The sequence below is a fragment of the Pongo abelii genome, chromosome 6 (assembly GCF_028885655.2).
Source record: "Pongo abelii isolate AG06213 chromosome 6, NHGRI_mPonAbe1-v2.0_pri, whole genome shotgun sequence".
NCBI lineage: Eukaryota > Metazoa > Chordata > Mammalia > Primates > Hominidae > Pongo > Pongo abelii.
The window spans coordinates 49,111,445-49,128,661 of record NC_071991.2 but is presented as its reverse complement, the minus strand read 5'-3'; the positions used below and the strand labels follow the sequence as shown (position 1 = coordinate 49,128,661).

Here is a 17,217-nt window from a genome sequence, read left to right as displayed (position 1 = left end):
GTGCAGAAGCTCTTTAGTTTAATTAGATCCCATTTGTCAATTTTGGCTCTCTTGCCATTGCTTTTGGTGTTTTCGTCATAAAGTCTTTGCCCATGCCTGTGTCCTGAATGGTATTGCCTAGGTGTTTTCTAGGGTTTTTATGGTTTAGGTCTTACATTTAAGTCTTTAATCCATCTTGAGTTAAATTTTGTATAAGGTGTAAGGAAGGGTCCAGTTTCAGTTGTCTGCATATGGCTAGCCAGTTTTCCCAGCACCACTTATTAAATAGGGAATCCCTTCCCCATTTCTTGTTTTTGTCAGGCTTGTCAAAGATCAGATGGTAGTAGATGTGTAGTGTTATTTCTGAGGCCTCTGTTCTGTTCCATTGGTCTATATATCTGGTTTGGTACCAGTACCATGCTGTTTTGGTTACTGTAGCATTGTAGTATAGTTTGAAGTCAGGTAGCATGATGCCTCCAGCTTTGTTCTTTTTGCTTAGGATTGTCTTGGCTATACGGGCTCTTTTTTGGTCCCATATGAACTTTAAAGTAGTTTTTTTCTAATTCTGTGAAGAAAGTCAATGGTAGCTTGATGGGGATAGCATTGAACCTATAAATTACTTTGGGCAGTATGACCATTTTCACGACATTGATTCTTCCATGTCCATGGAATATCCATAAGCATGGAATATTTTTCCATTTGTTTGTGTCCTCTCTGATTTCCTTGAGTAGTGGTTTGTAGTTCTCTTTGAAGAGGTTCTTCCCTTTGTAAGTTGTATTCGTAGGTATTTTAATCTCTTTGTAGCAATTGTGAATGGGAGTTCACTCATGATTTGGCTGTTTGTCTATTATTGGTGTATAGGAATGCTTGTGATATTTGCACATTGATTTTGTATCCTGAGACTTCGCTGAAGTTGCTTATCAGCTTAAGGACATTTTGGAATGAGATGATGGGTTTTCTAAATATACAATCATGTCATCTGCAAACATTATGTAATTTTTATAACTAGTTTTTACCATGGATAATTTAAAGAATTCTGAATACTAGAGCCTAGTCTAAAAATCATAGAGTATTATAAAATAGAAGAATATTATGTTTATCTATAATCATTTGAAAGATAAAGGGCATTTTCTTTCATTAGTGTTAACAGTAGTTTTTTTTCCCCATCGGTAATGCTAAAACTTGCTATTCTAAGTCTTCTAACCACCGCTAATTTAAGACAATTCTGCTGGGTTGCATAATTTCACACTAGTTTATTTAGGGGTTCCATTATCACTCCTCAATAGATTTTATGTATTTCTCATACACTTCTTCACTCATAAGTTCATCCAGTTCTGAAGAGTTACTCAGTGTCATCTTGATCAGCCAACCATCTTCATAACAACATTTGTTGACAAGTCCTGGATTTTCTGGAAGAGCTTCATTAATTTCAGTTACTTCTCCTGATTAAAGAGAATAGATTTCACTAGCAGCTTTCACACTTTCCAAAGCACCAAACTCATCTTGTTTGTTCAATTTTGTCCCAACTTCAGGCAGACTACAGTAAACAACATCTCCCAAAGCTTCGTGTGCAAAATTATTGATTCCCACTGTTCCAATACCATTTTCTGTTGTTATCCATTCATGCTTCTCTGTGAATTTACGCACCCAGAGCAGAACGGGTCCTGTGAGCAGCGTCCAGATGGTGCCCGCCCCCAGCTGCCAGGGCCTTGGCAGGCAGGGCACAGCGGGTGCCCGGAGCGCGCGCAGGCTGCAGAGCACGGCCCGCATGCTCCGCACTGCTTGCAGTGCCTTGTTTGCGGGAGTTTCGCTCTTGGTGCCCAGGCTGGTGCAATAGCGTGATCTCGGCTCACTGTGACCTCCGGCTCCTAGTTCAAGCGATTCTCCTGCCTCAGCCTCCCGAGTAACTGGGATTACAGGGGCCCGCCACCGAACCCAGCTAATTTTTGTATTTTTAGTAGAGATAGGGTTTCACCATGTTGGTCAGGCTGGTCTCGAACTCCTGACCTCAGGTGACCCACCCACCTCGGCCTCCCAAAGTGCTGAGATTACAGGCATGAGCCACTGCACCCGTCCTAAACTTTTTAAGTACTGTCATTAACCTCATTTTTACCCATTAGAAAATCGAGGTTGGGAGAAGTCAAGTAACTTGCTTGGTGTCACACAGCTAGTAAGTAGTGGAATTAGGATTTGAGCCCAGCCATTCTGACTCTAGATTGACTGCTCTTAATTCTTATGCTGTGAATTACATTATTATTCACCCAAAATACAACATCCCTCCACTGCCCTATGATATAATGTTTTGATCATCTGATTAATTCTGTTAACCTAGCACTATGAGGAAAACTATAATTCAAGTGGCAGTCAAATTCTAAGAAAAAAATATATGCCACTTTCATCTATGTTAAACCTTGTGTTGGTTTTTAAAACAGTTTTTAATTAAAGTGTTTTACATTTAAATTTCATATTCTTAATTTTTTTTCTGTTTAATGTTTTTTCTTTTTTTATTTTATTTTTTCTTTGACATAGAGTCTTGCTGTGTCATTCAGGCTGGAGTGCAGTGGCACAATCTTGGCTTACTGCAACCTCCACCTCCCAAGTTCAAGCAATTCTCCTGCCTCAGCCTCCTGAGTAGCTGGGATTACAGCTAATTAGACCACCAGCTAATTTTTGTATTTTTATTTTTATTTATTATTATTATTTGTTTTTTGAGATGGAGTCTCGCTCTGTTGCCCAGGCTGGGGTATAGTGGCACAGTCTCTGTTCACTCCAACCTCTGCCTCTCAAGTTTAAGAGATTCTCCTGCCTTAGCCTCCTGAGTAGCCGGGTTTACATCACACCACCATGCCCTGCTAAGTTTTGTATTTTTAATAAAGACAAGGTTTTACCGTGTTGGCCAGCCTGGTCTTGAACTCCTGACTTCAGGTGATACACCCACCTCAGGCTCCCAAAGTGCTGGGATTACAGGCGTGAGCCACTGTGCCCGGCCTAATTTTTGTATTTTTAGTAGAGATGGGGTTTCGCCATAATGGCTAGGCTGATCTTGAACTCCTGGCCTCACGTGATCCTCCAGCCTCAGCCTCCCAAAATGCTGGAATTACAGGTGTGAGCCACCATGCCCAGCCCTGTTTAATTTTTATATTGTAAAATTTTACTTTATTTAAGACCTTCTTTGGAGAAGTGCTTGTGGAGGCTGGGGCAGGGAAAACATAAGGTGAGTCTGAGGCATCATGTGGTGCCAAAAAAGTAAGGAGTGCTAAAAAAATAATGGGGGCATGTCAGGAAGACATAGGGGTCAACTAGAAAGAGCTCCCAGTGGCCAAAGCTGAAGCAATTTGAGCAAAAAGTAAATAACAATAGCATTGGATTATAATCCACATAATAAATATTGATGAATTCATATTGATATTAGCAAATAATTGAATTTTTAAAAACTAATGGAACAAAAGAGACAGCCTACATAAAATTCCAATTCATAAATATGGAAAAAATGAGGGAAAAAGAAAATTAAAAACAGAACACCACACTAATATTTGTTGCAGGCAAGATCCATTAATGAATGCTTAAAATCAGTGGAATAGAAATAGGATATTTTCAATTTCAACATATCTTCCCCAAGATATTTATTAATAATAAAGGTAAAAATAGTAACTTTTTAGTGGAGAAACCTGGCAAATAGCACCTTAATCAAGTGATGGAGACTAGCATTACTGTAATAAGACATATCAGTATCATGAACCCCCGATCATGATGTTGTGAGAAGGGCCCATCATTTCTGTGTATGCTTGTCAAAAAATGCATAAACTTGATTTAATCATGAGAAAACATCAGACACAGAAAAACTGAAGAACATTCTACAAAAACCTGACCAGTACTCTTCAAAAATGTGAAGGTCATGAATGTCAAGGAGACACCGAGTCTACATAGAGTCTACATAATTGGCAACTAAAAGGACATAACAACTAAATGCAATGTGGGGCCAGGTGCAGTGGCTCATGCCTGTAATCCCAGCACTTTGGGAGGCCAAGGCAGGAGGATCACTTGAGGTCAGGCATTCGAGACCAGCCTGGCTAACATGGCGAAACCCCATCTCTACTAAAAATACAAAAATTGGCCACGTGTGGTGGCGTGGGCCTGTAATCCAAGTGACTTGGGAGGTGGAGGCAGGAGAATCGCTTGAACCCAGGAGGAGGAGGTTGCAGTGAGCCAAGATCATGCAACTGCATTCCAGCCTGTGCGGCAGAGTGAGACTCTATCTAAAAAAAAATAAAAATAAAAACAAAAATAGATAAATTAATTAATTAATTAAAAAAAAAAGAAAAACCAAAAATAAGCAAATAAATGCAATGTGGGATCCCAAATTGGATCCCAGAAAAGAAAAATGATGTTGGGAAAACCAGGGCAATACAAATAAAGTCTGTAGTTTAACTAATAATAGTATTATACCAACGTTAATTTATTAGTTTTGACAATTGTAATATGGTTACATAAAATGTAAACATTGGGAGAAGCTGAGTGAAGCATACATGGGAATTCTTAGTACTATTTTTGTAACTTTTCTGTAAGTCTAAAATTATACCAAAATAAAATGCTAAGAAGGAAAGTAAGCCCAGACTCTGCATTGTTTTAAAAAATTGTTTAAACAACCTAGTCCAATATTTCCCCAAATTCAGTCATTTGAATATAAATTTCAGGATTTTGCCAATCTATGTAATAATAGTAATATCAACAACAACAATCAACATGTAGTGAATTGTCACAATATTTGACAAGGGAGGAAAATGAGGCGCAAAAAAGTAAGCAACTTATTCAAGGTCACAGAACTAATAGCTGGTAGAACTAGGATTCAACCTTAGGCAATTTGATGTAGCATTCATCTTCATTTCTCCTCTATACTATCTCTGACTTATATCCTGTACTGCTATGATATGTATCATTATTTACTTACTAACTTAAAATTAAATCCATTTTTAAACTTAAAAAACAATAATCAAGCAAAATAATAAGCTATGTTATAGGGTCCTCAGGACAGGAGTTTTTGTTTTATCCACTAATATTTTATTCACAAGTTCACTGAACAGTGCCTGGCACACAGAAGGTACTCAACAAATATTTGTTGAGTGAATAAGTGAATAAATAACTTTATATCACAACTGTAAGTAGCAAACCAGCATCATTTGCCAAAAATAGAAAGTTATCTTCTAAGTAAATATGATGAAAATAATATAATATTATTAAATGCTATTGCTTCCTGAAGGCTCTGGACCTGAGCCCAGTATCTCTATATTTAAAAAGTAATGTAAATGTTAGAAGATATCAAAAGAGGATACCAGTTCCAAACACACTTTCTATTTGATTTAATCAGATGGATTTAAAGAGAATAATTTTCTGAGCAAACCAATTTTATTTGAAGTCATATCAGTAAGCCACCTAAAATCATCATACAAATGACCAGGGTAGATTCTTAGGAAAGATGGCCTTCTTCTAAAGGGACCAGTTGAGTCAGGGTTCATGTAATATTAGACAATTCAGTCTCTCTCAATCTTCTTCACTCTTCCTTAAATATCATCTTGTCTATAATATCCTACTTCCTCTTATTTACCTCTCTATTCCTACCACCAATCCCCTAGATAATTATTTGTCTCTGTAACACTCTTTGTGCATTTCTCTTTAATAGCACTTAAAACATAAATTCATAAATTCATAATTATCTTTTCCCAAGTCTGTCTCCTTCACTTAAATTATAATTATATTGGGCATCAGAGTGTCATAGCATGTTTATATCTCCAGAGCTCATACCAGTATCTAACAAGATGAAAGGCCCATAATAAATTGTTGCTTTATTAAATCAAGCAAATTAGAGGAAAAGAGACAACTGTGCAATTTTCTTCTATCTGTGAAGCCATGATTTTGTCATTGCCTGCATTTGAGACACTTACTCTTGAGATCATTCATAAGATCTTCCCAAATACACATAAGGGTCCTACATGAAGATGAAAAGTACATACTGATCCTTTCCTTCAAAAGCCTTCAGAATTAATTTGCTTCCTTGGGCAATTATAATATAATATCATTCTCCCTGTGGCAGAATAAATGCTTTGCCCAGGATGGGCACCTCCTTCGTAGATGTGACTGCAGCATTTTTGCAGCTTGCTGATACAGTGGGGTAGTACTAAGGTCACTTTTCTATACCTGGGTGATGATCTCTGCTCTCCACAGAAAAAAATAATGGAACAATACAGGTCCTAGCTGACATGAGTAAGAAAGGTACAAGATAGTAAAGGAAGCACATCACAGAAAAACATTTTTACTAGAAACAAGAGCTGCAATCTTCCTCAGACATCTCTTAAGACGGCTAATAACAGTTTCTTGGAAACCAGCCTGTTAATAACTATTGCATTTGAGAACAGGATTCAATATATAAATACAAGCCCTAATATAGAGGCACATAGCAAGCATCACTAAAATACTGAGCTGAAATCATCTCCATATTGTGAAATTATTATTCAGAAAGCAATAGCTTTCATATATATATGAATAGAATGGAAAAGAGTCTATTTATAATAAGTGTTAATAAATATAAAATACTTCATCTTCATTCATAATCAGAGGAATGTTATCAAAATTGTAAAACCACACAGATAACTGGTTTTCTTCTATCAGACAGGTGAAAATCTAAAAGTTTTACAACATGCCCTATTGGCAAAGCTGTCAGGAAACAGGCACTCTTATGCATGTAGCATAAACTGGCACGATTCTTATGGAAGGTAATTTGGCAATAATATCAAAATTACAAATGCATTTACACTTTAACCTGCCAACGTCACTTCTGAGAATTTATCCTTTACACCTGCAACATGTGAAATTACAGATATACACTGTTATTTATTGCCTCACTGTTTGTAATAGCAAAGGATTGGGGAAAAAAACCAAACATCCATCAAAAGGGCTTTTTTTGTACAAAATATATTTGTACAAAAATAAATCAGGCAGGCCTCAGTGGCTCACGCCTGTAATCCCAGCACTTTAGGAGGCTGAGGCAAGTGGATCACCTGAGGTCAGGAGTTCGAGACCAGCCTGGCCAACATGGCAAAACCCCATCTCTACAAAAAAATGCAAAAATTAGCTGGGCATGGTGGTGCATGCCTGTAGTCCCAGCTACTTGGGAGGCTGAGGCACAAGAATTGCTTGAACCCGGGAGGAAGAGGTTGCAGTCAGATGAGATCGTGTAACTGCACTCCACCCTGGGCAATAGAACAAGAATCTGTCTCAAACAAAAACAAAAACAAACATAAATAAATAAAATAAATTGTATAAATCTCAGTTGAGAGACACTTTACAAAATACCAGACCAGTACTCCGCAAAACTGTCAAGGTCATCAAAAACAAGAAACTTCCACAGCCAGGAAGAATCTGAGACATGATGACTAAATGTAGTATAATATCATGAAACAGGAAAAGATAAAACTAAGGATATCAGAATAAAGTATAGACTTTAGGTAGTAATAATAAATCAGTATTGGCTCAATAATTGTAACAAGTGTACCATACTAAAGCAAGATGTTAATAATAGGGGAATCTGCGTGCCTGGTGTATGGGAATTCTCTGTACTATCTTCACAATAGTTTTGCAAATATAAAACTGTTCTTAAAAATGAAGGTTATTAGGCTGGGCGCGGTGGCTCACGCCTGTAATCCCAACACTTTGGGAGGCCACGGAGGGTGGATCACCTGAGTTCAGGGGGTTTGAGACCAGCCTGACCAATATGGTGAAACCCCATCTCTATTAAAAATACAAAAATTAGCTGGTCACAGTGGCAGGCACCTGTAGTCCCAGCTACTCGGGAGGCTGAAACAGGAGAATCACTTGAACCCGGGAGGCAGAGGTTGCAGTGAGCCGAGGTCACACCACTGCACTCCAGCCTGGGGGAAAGAGCAAGACTCTGTCAAAAAAAAAGAAGGTTATTAATAAAAATATGTAAACTACAGGATAGCCATATAATAGAACAGTTCTATACAACACTCAAGAAAGAACAAAGAGGCTCTCTCTGAAGTAACAAAAAAAAATCTTCAATGTTGTTAACTGAAAAAAAGAGTCATGTAAGGACTTTATTTGTCTAAAGAAACCCTGAGGTCGGGCGCAGTGGCTCACGCCTGTAATCCCAACACTTTGGGAGGCTGAGGCGGGCGGATCATCTGAAGTTAGGAATTCTAGACCAGCCTGGCCAACATGGTGGAACTCCGTCTCTACTGAAAATACAAAAATTAGCTGGGCGTGGTGGCAGGTGCCTGTAATCCCAGCTACCCGGGAGGCTGAGACAGGAGAATCATTTGAACCCGGGAGGTGGAGGTTGCAGTGAGTGGAGATGGTGCCACTAGACTCCAGCCTGGGTGACAGAGCAAGACTCCATCTCAAAAAAAAAAAAAAAAAAAAAAAAAATTTTAAAAAAAAAAGAAAGAAAAAGAAAAAGAAAAAAAAAAGAAACCCTGCATGCACACACAAGCATCTAATATCAGTGGCCATCTGTTGAGGTGGAGTGATGAAACAAAGTGGATGGAACACAGGATGAGAAGATACACACACACACACAGACACACACACACACACACACACACATTAACCATGTAAATGAAATACCTATTTAACTAATTTTGTTGCCTCCTGCCTATATGACTGTATAAATAAGCAATGAGATGGACCCTGGGTAAAATGAGATCATAGTTGAGAAGCAACCCTTTTCCTCAAATGCTGCATCTTCCACTCTTGTATCTCTACATATTCTTTTTTTTTTTAAGTGTAAAATGATTTGAGCCTGGCAAACCTGTATGAACTAATCTCCTACAACCAAAACTCCCAAATATCTAAAAGATCATGCCACCCTTCCACGGTATCCTGTTTCTTTTTATGTAAAGTGAGGGTGGGCATAAATAAAATTTTCTGTTCTGAAAAACTCTTATTATCAATGAAAGAGAGATAATTTATGCAGAGAAAAAACAGGGGAGTAAGTACAGAATGGCAGATCCATAAGAAATTGTTCTAAATGAAAAGCAAGTTATGAAAATTTGTATTTTCAAAAAAGATTAACGAAGTCAATCTCTGTCCTACCTCTACTGCGATATTCCTTCCTTGAATATTTTAACAGTAGATATATAACAGGGACAGAATAATTTGAAATCAGAAGTTACTCATTAAAAAAAAAACAACTAGTGATTTAAAGAGTAAAATTCATTTTACCTTGATTCCAAAGAGCTGTTAGAAACACAACTCTCATGGAAGGACATTTAATTATATGAGCTTCACAATAACATTATCTTCAAATCAGGCCTACCCCCTAACATTTGGGGGATCTGAGTCAAAAGCACGTATTGAAGTCAACATCTCATGTTGACTTTAAAACTCTAAATATTTTAAAGTTACAAACAAAGCAAAATAAACTGTTAAATAAATACTTAAATCCTCCTGCCTGGACACCTTTATAAAACCCTGAAAGATCAGGTTTTAATTTAGCTTTCTCAAACTCTTCAAAGTTCCATACTTGCTTAGTCCCCAGCCCATGGCTACCTACCCTTGGGAGGGTGGAGGTGAGGAAGAAGCCATGGAAGTTGCTTGGACCATGTGAGCTGGGAATTCCTCCATCTTGGTTACCCCAAATGTGGTCTGATGAGGGCATACAGACTCTGAGTGAGTACATCCCTTTAGCAACACAGACACCTTACCCCATGAAGAGGGGCAGGGCCCAAGAAAGGACAGAGTGGAAACCTCAAATGTTTGGGGTTCAGGCTCAGGGGACATTCTCACTCTGGCCTAAGGATTATACAGCTTCAGATACTTCTTGGTGATCAATCATTAGATGAGGGAATAGAGAGTAAAGCTTTCATTCTTCTGGATCCTTTGGAATATTATTTTTAAATGTAGATTTTTTTATGACATTAGTTGACAAATCAAAAGTTGTAATGATTTGTCTTTTGGATCATTTCTCAGCCTTCTGGCTAAGATCAAGTGTGATTTATCTTTTGGCATCATGCAGCATTAGAATTTTCTGAAATTCAAGGTCATATACAAAGTGAAGTGGAGTTGGTTGATTCTTATGATTATTTTGTGTGGTTTTTACATAATGTGCAATCCAAAAGATAATCTCTAGGGAGGAGTAATCGGAGTAGAGAGAATGGAAAAGGAGACTTTTACCCTTCAGTTGATACCATTCTGAACTGTGGGACTCTTATCATTTGGATATATCACATTTACATTAACATGACAAAAAATTAAAGATCTTTTAATAGTCCCTTATGCAAATATAGAAGTTTGAATGCTGAATTTAATGATTAGGTATAGGTCTTTTGGTCTCCAGATGGAACACTGCCAACTCAACATATTAGGTAATGTGATAAATACAGAAATGCTATTTTTTCTTAATGGCAACATTCACATTTGAAGCAAGCTGTCAGTAGCAAACAGCTTTGCTTGAGTTGCCTGGTTTAGCAGATGTCTTTGTTAGGAATGTGACAATTATCACCATTGTTTATTTCAGTGAATATCAAGTAGTACAGAGGGAAGCCAAGTCCTCATCAATAGTGCACATGGTTAATTGCATCACGATAACTTCTCACATGCCTTACTCTTTGTTACTTGCTCTTGAAATTATGAAAAGACATATCTGACTCTGACTAAAAAGGTGAATGCAGTTCAAAGTCAACATCAGCTGTAACACAAAACTATGTAGACTACATGGGAATCGGCAAATTATTTTTTTCCAGCTACTTTACTTGCTGTATAATAATAATAGGTAACATTTACTGAGCACTGACTTTGTACCAGATAATTAGGAAGCACTTTACATACATGATCTCTTTCAATTATAATCAGAAGCTTCCCTGATATTTGCATATATCCTTTCACTTTCACTGTGTCTTCCTTTTAACATGTTATTATTTGCTATATTGACAAAGGCTTGTTTTGATATGATGAATATCATGAGTTTTGTCCACTAAATGATTCGCATTATGGAAGTTCCATTATAAGGAGAAAATGTATACTATAATAAAGACTAAATTATTAAGGAAAACAAAATAAAAATCTTGCTCCCCAAAATAAGTTAAATTGATCCTTAATTCTATAAATTAAATCAAGTCAAAGCTTGATATAGAATTCAACAATTCTATAAACAATAAGACACCTACTATGGGAGTGCTTCATATTCATTGGGTTGGATGCAAAAATGAATTAGGCTGTGTCCCTCTCTTCCAAGATGTATGCTTTAATGGAGAAGAGAAACACATGTAGGTGCCAAAACAGACTGTACTCAGTTCTGTGTTCCAGATATTAACCAAGTATTCGATAATGCAGGGTGACTCTTGCTCTGACTTTGGTGATGGAGACAGAGCATTTTGAAAGAGAATGATTTGAATGAGGTCCCTGACCATAGTCCCTGAACTTTTGAGGGTCCCACTCTGGCCTTCTGGGGGCTCTACAAAAGCTGATCTAGGAGGAAGGCTATCAGACAGAGGCAATAGTCTAAGAAAAGGCAACTGAGACCCTGCTCTGTTTAAGAGACTCGCCACACAGACCAGGCTGCAAGAATGGAGTGGAGATAAGATGAGAGAGATGGATTCAGATCAAGTCATGGAGATCTTTGACTACAGAGGAAAGGGGTAGGATATAAAAGTCTTTGAACTGGAAGTGTGACTTGGTCATATCTGAACCTTAGGAAGATGACACTAGCAGCAGTGTTCAAAAATGTGACATTTGAGGTGACAGAGAAAGACAAGTAAGTAAGCCAAAGAATGAGAAAGAGCTTTCTTTCTTTTCTTTTTTCTTTTCTTTTCTCTTCTCTTCTCTTCTCTTTTCTTCTCTTTTCTTTTTTCTTTTCTCTTCTTTTCTTTTTTTAGACAGAGTCTTGCTCTGTCACCCAGGCTGGACTGCAGTGGTATGATCTCAGCTCACTGCAACCCGCCTCCTGGGTTGAAGCGATTCTCCTGTCTCAGCCTCCCGAGTAGCTGGGACTACAGGTGCATGTCACCACACCTGGCTAATATTTGAATTTTTAGTAGAGATGGGGGTTTCACCATATTGGTGAGGCTGGTCTCGAACTCCTGACCTTAGGTGATCCACCCGCCTTAGCCTCCCAAAGTGCTGGGATTACAGGTGTGACACAGCACGCCCGGCTGAGAAAGAGCTTTCTATAATGTGAAGAAATCACTGTGAATGGTACAGTTATTTTGCTATTTTTTTGCTAATTCGAGGAAGACAAACTGAAACCAGAGAGACTTTTTAACATGCTTTTGCAATAGTCCACAGAAGAGTTAATGAGTTTCTGAAGAAGGGAGTGAACAGAGAAGATTGATTTGAAAGATAATGGTGGAAGGAGATGCCATTGAATTGACTAGCCAAGATCAAAAACACATCAGTAAAAAGTGATGAGTTGAATTTAGATCAGAGTTTAAAGTGTCTGCAATGCATCAGTGTGAAATGCTCAGCATCGAGTTAGAAATAAGGGTCTGATTAGGGGAAGACAGATGAGGGCTAAAGGGACAGAGGTAGGAGTCATTCTCACAAAGGTGAGAGGTAGAGCAACTAAATAATTGAGTCATAAGATAGGATGAGATTACCAAGGGACCATTGAGAGTTAAAAGAGAGGACTGAACACTGAATCTTCAGAAAGCTTATATTTAACCGGCCTATCCTAAAGCGGGAGAAGAGGAATCCTGAAAGGAAACTACACAGAAGCAGTTCACGAGGGAGGAGGAGAGGAGAATGCAACATGAATTCCAGTGGAGATGAGGGTTCTAGTGAGAAAAGGGGGTCCATGTTGTCAAATTCTGCTGAAACCAGAATTTCAGCAGAAGGTCTAAGAAGAGGATTTTGGCTTTTGAACTTTTCAGAGGCTGAAGGTGCTTAGGATTAAGTGGGGGAAGAAACCAAGATGGATGAAGTTTGTGGATGAAGAAGAAAAAGAGAGAGACAGAAATACAAACAATGGAAATTAGAGTCCAGGGAGAGTCTCCTTAGGGCAGAAGAGAAACGGTTTGCAGTTATTAAGCGGAGGACTCGAAGAGAGCAAGACCTAGAAAATGTAAGGGGAAGAGATGATTGACAGAGCAAAGTCAAAGAGGACATGGGAAGGGAAGAGAGAAAAAGGGTAGATGAAAACACTGGCTTTAGAAGAAGATCACAAAAATTCTTCTTCAGACACCAGGGGAAGATAAGTGAATCGGTAATAATTTGGACAAAATGGTATTTGTAAGTTATTCTTATCAGATGACCTCCAGCTTCTGGTAAATTAGGTGGCAAAAGAGGTTAGATGTAGAAATTTGATGAGACTGCAGAGGAGTGAAACAACAGAACTATTTTAAGAGTGAATGAATGAGAGGTGAGAAAAGGAATGTCCAGTGTTGTTGAGTTCCAAGACAAACTGGATAATACAACTTTTAGAGCAGTCAGTCAGCCTGGTTATGGTATGTTCTCCAGAAATGTTCAGCTGCCAAGAAAAGGGTAAAGAAGATACAGATGGTTTCCTTAACTAGGGCTGGAAATCGGCAGAACAGGTATGACAGAAGAACAGTGAGATGAGTCATTAGAATGCTGGCGAGGGCAAAGTGAGAAAAGTTGTCCCAAGGACTCACGAGGTGCCTTATGATGTCCTGTGAAACCAGGAAGACTAGTGGATGGGGGAAGAGCAAAGGGACTGGATCTAAGGATGTGAAGAATGGGTCAGAAGGTATGAGGTTATAGGAGAGATAGAAAGATAGGTAGTGGTCAGAGGAAATTTTTCACGTTTGACAGTCTCAGATGTGGAGAAGTTGAGGGTGATGCTGAAAACTAAGGTATGTCTGGCTACACAAAGAGGATCTGAGGCAGAATGAGATGAAAGTCACAAAGATCAAGTTAAGGAGCCAATAGTTTGGAAAGTTAGAAAGATTATCAACATGGATTTTGAATCTCCCAAAATACTGTGGTTGGTAGCTGAGATTTCTTTAATATGATGAAAGCCACACATTAATATGATATTAAAACATGAGTCACTAGAAAAGTATCTGGAAGGGGGCCACTTAACTTTGCTCCTTCAACAAATATATATCAGGTAATAATGGGATTAACATGAAACTACATTCAACAAGCATGATATGATGGATATGTTTTTAAACAATGGTTTAATTAATGTTGAGTTTAGTTCCCACTGTCAGAGTACAACTTAGCAGCTCATGGATGACCTTGCACTAGAAGTAGAAAATACAAATCAGTTACTATGAAGAAGGAAAGAAAAGTAGAGAAGTTAAATCCAGTAATTAAGAAACATCACCATATATTTAAATGAATGGTTGGACCAAGTAAATAATAATAATGCTCAAGAAATTACTTGTATTCATCGTGAAACTGCTAATCATTCCCCAATGTTTTGCCCTAAGAGTATACATTTTCACACTCAAAGATTCTTTGTACAGACAGTCAATGGACCCAGAAACGCAGGCTTTCTCACCAATTTGCCTTCTAGGTTGTCATAAGACTAGCTCGGTGGTGGCACATCTGGAGTCATCGAATGCAGGAACCACAACAAATGGGACTCACTGGTTCTTTGTACCCCGTATGGGAACACAGCCACAATTTTCTAAAGTTCTGAAAATAAATAAATTGTTTTTTTAGAGACAAGTACAGTGACTCTATTATATACACTCATCGGGAGATTGTGCAGAGTTTGGGATGTTGTAATCATCTAACTCAAAGAGGAATTGTTAGCCAGATGTCGAAAAATACATGTAAATAGGCTCTGGGAGTACACGTTATCTCTAAATCTTCCCAAAGAATGTTGACCTATTCCTAGAACATTTATTTACATATGCTTTTCAAACAATCTTTAGAGTAAACTGAGAAGCCCTCTTTTGCATTACTTTGGTTAGTCCAATATAGATAAAACATTGATAATTGTTGAAGCTGTGTGGTGGATATGAGGGTTTACCATACTCTTCTCTCTTCTTTTGTATATGTTTGAAATGTTTCATAATAAAAAGTAAAGAAATATAAAAGGAGAGAGGAGACAGTCTCCTTATGGGGCTTGCATAGCTGGTGGTAAATGAGACCCCTTTTCTTCTTCCTGTTGACACACTGTAACCTGTGAGAAGCTGCTTACTCAAGTTCCCTTTTCAACAGAACAAATTAGAATGCACTGAGCCTAAGTTATGGATGGTATAGCATCATTATTGTTCCTCATATTCCTTCATGCTTCATAAAATTCTTCCACGTGCCGTCATTTCATTTGCTCCCACAGAACTTCTGTACTCACAGGCTTCTCCCAAATAGTTTTCCTCCCAAACATCCATCCTGAATGCAACAGGTTTTAATTATTCATGAACCAATCTTTATTGAACACCTAGTAAGTGCCATTATTTTAACATTATTTTATAAATTCCATGGCTAATTATTTTTGTATGACAAAAATATCATCTAACAGAAAGCATTTATTTCCTCAATAAACATCTATTAAGCACTTAATATCTGCAAAGTAGGTATCAAGGCCTTGGTTATAAAGCTTGCTGGAAACTTCTGCAAGGAAGCAAAAATGGTTGAAGATTAGTGAGGTGAGGGCCTGGGGCAGTGACTCACGCCTGTAATTCCAGCACTTTGGGAGGCAGAGTGGGGTGGATCACGAGGTCAGGAGATTGAGACCATCCTGGCTAACATGGTGAAACCCTGTCTCTACTAAAAATTAGCCAGGCACGCTGGCACGCACCTGTAGTCCCAGCTACTTGGGAGGCTGAGGGAGGAGACCCACTTGAACCCAGGAGGCGGAAGTTGCAGAGCGTGTCACTGCACTCCAGCCTGGGTGACAGTGAGACTCTGTCTCAAAAAAAAAAAAATTAGTGAGGTGGCACTTCTAGTGAGTGAGAATATTTAAAAATGCAGATTCTCTTGCTGTTTTGTTTACTGTAGCCTTGTAGTATAGTTTGAAGTCAGGTAGCATAATGCCTCCAGCTTTGTTCTTTTTGCTTAGGATTGTCTTGGCAATGTGGGCTCTTTTTTGGTTCCATATGAACTTTAAAGTAGTTTTTTCCAATTCTGTGAAGAAAGTCATTGGTAGCTTGATGGGGATGGCATTGAATCTATAAATTACCTTGGGCAGTATGGACATTTTCACAATATTGATTCTTCCTATCCATGAGCATGGAATGTTCTTCCATTTGTTTTTGTCCTCTTCTATTTAATTGAGCAGTGGTTTGTAGTTCTCCTTGAAGAGGTCCTTCATATCCCTTGTAAGTTGGATTCCTAGGTATTTTATTCTCTTTGAAGCAATTGTGAATGGGAGTTCACTCATGACTTGGCTCTCTGTTTGTCTGTTCTTGGTGTGCAGGAATGCTTGTGATTTTTGCACATCGATTTTGTATCCTGAGACTTTGCTGACGTTGCTTATCAGCTTAAGGAGATTTTGGTCTGAGACGATGGGGTTTTCTAAGTATACAATCATGTCATCTGCAAACAGGGACAATTTGACTTCCTCTTTTCCTAATTGAATACCCTTTATTTCTTTCTCCTGCCTGATTGCCCTGCCAGAACTTCCAACACTATGTTGAATAGGAGTGGTGAGAGACGGCATCCCTGTCTTGTGCCAGTTTTCAAAGGGAATGCTTACAGTTTTTGCCCATTCAGTATGATATTGGCTGTGGGTTTGTCATAAATAGCTCTTATTATTTTAAGATTAGAATGGCAATCATTAAAAAGTCAGGAAACAACAGGTGCTGGAGAGGATGTGGAGAAATAGGAACACTTTTACACTGTTGGTGAGAGTGTAAACTAGTTCAACCATTGTGGAAGACAGTGTGGCAATTCCTCAAGGATCTATAACTAGAAGTACCGTTTGACCCAGTGATCCCATTACTGGGTATATACCCAAAGGATTATAAATGATGCTACTATAAAGACACATGCACACGTATGTTTATTGCAGCACTATTCACAATAGCAAAGACTTGGAACCAACCCAAATGTCCATCAATGACAGACTGGATTAAGAAAATGTGACACATATACACCATGGAATATTACGCAGCCATAAAAAAGGATGAGTTCATGTCCTTTGTAGGGACATAGATGAAGCTGGAAACCATCATTCTGAGCAAACTATCGCAAGGACAGAAAACCAAACACCGCATGTTCTCACTCATAGGTGGGAATTGAACAATGAGAACACTTGGACACAGGGTGGGGAACATCACACACTGGAGCCTGTCGTGGGGTGGGGGGAGGTGGGGA

The 17,217-nt window shown here is 38.5% G+C and overlaps 1 pseudogene; it reads right to left on the bottom strand.

The window, feature by feature from the left end:
• Positions 1–1,251: 1,251 nt before the first annotated feature.
• Positions 1,252–17,217, bottom strand: part of LOC100461497 (glycine cleavage system H protein, mitochondrial-like) — a 32,763-nt pseudogene continuing 16,797 nt past the window's right edge.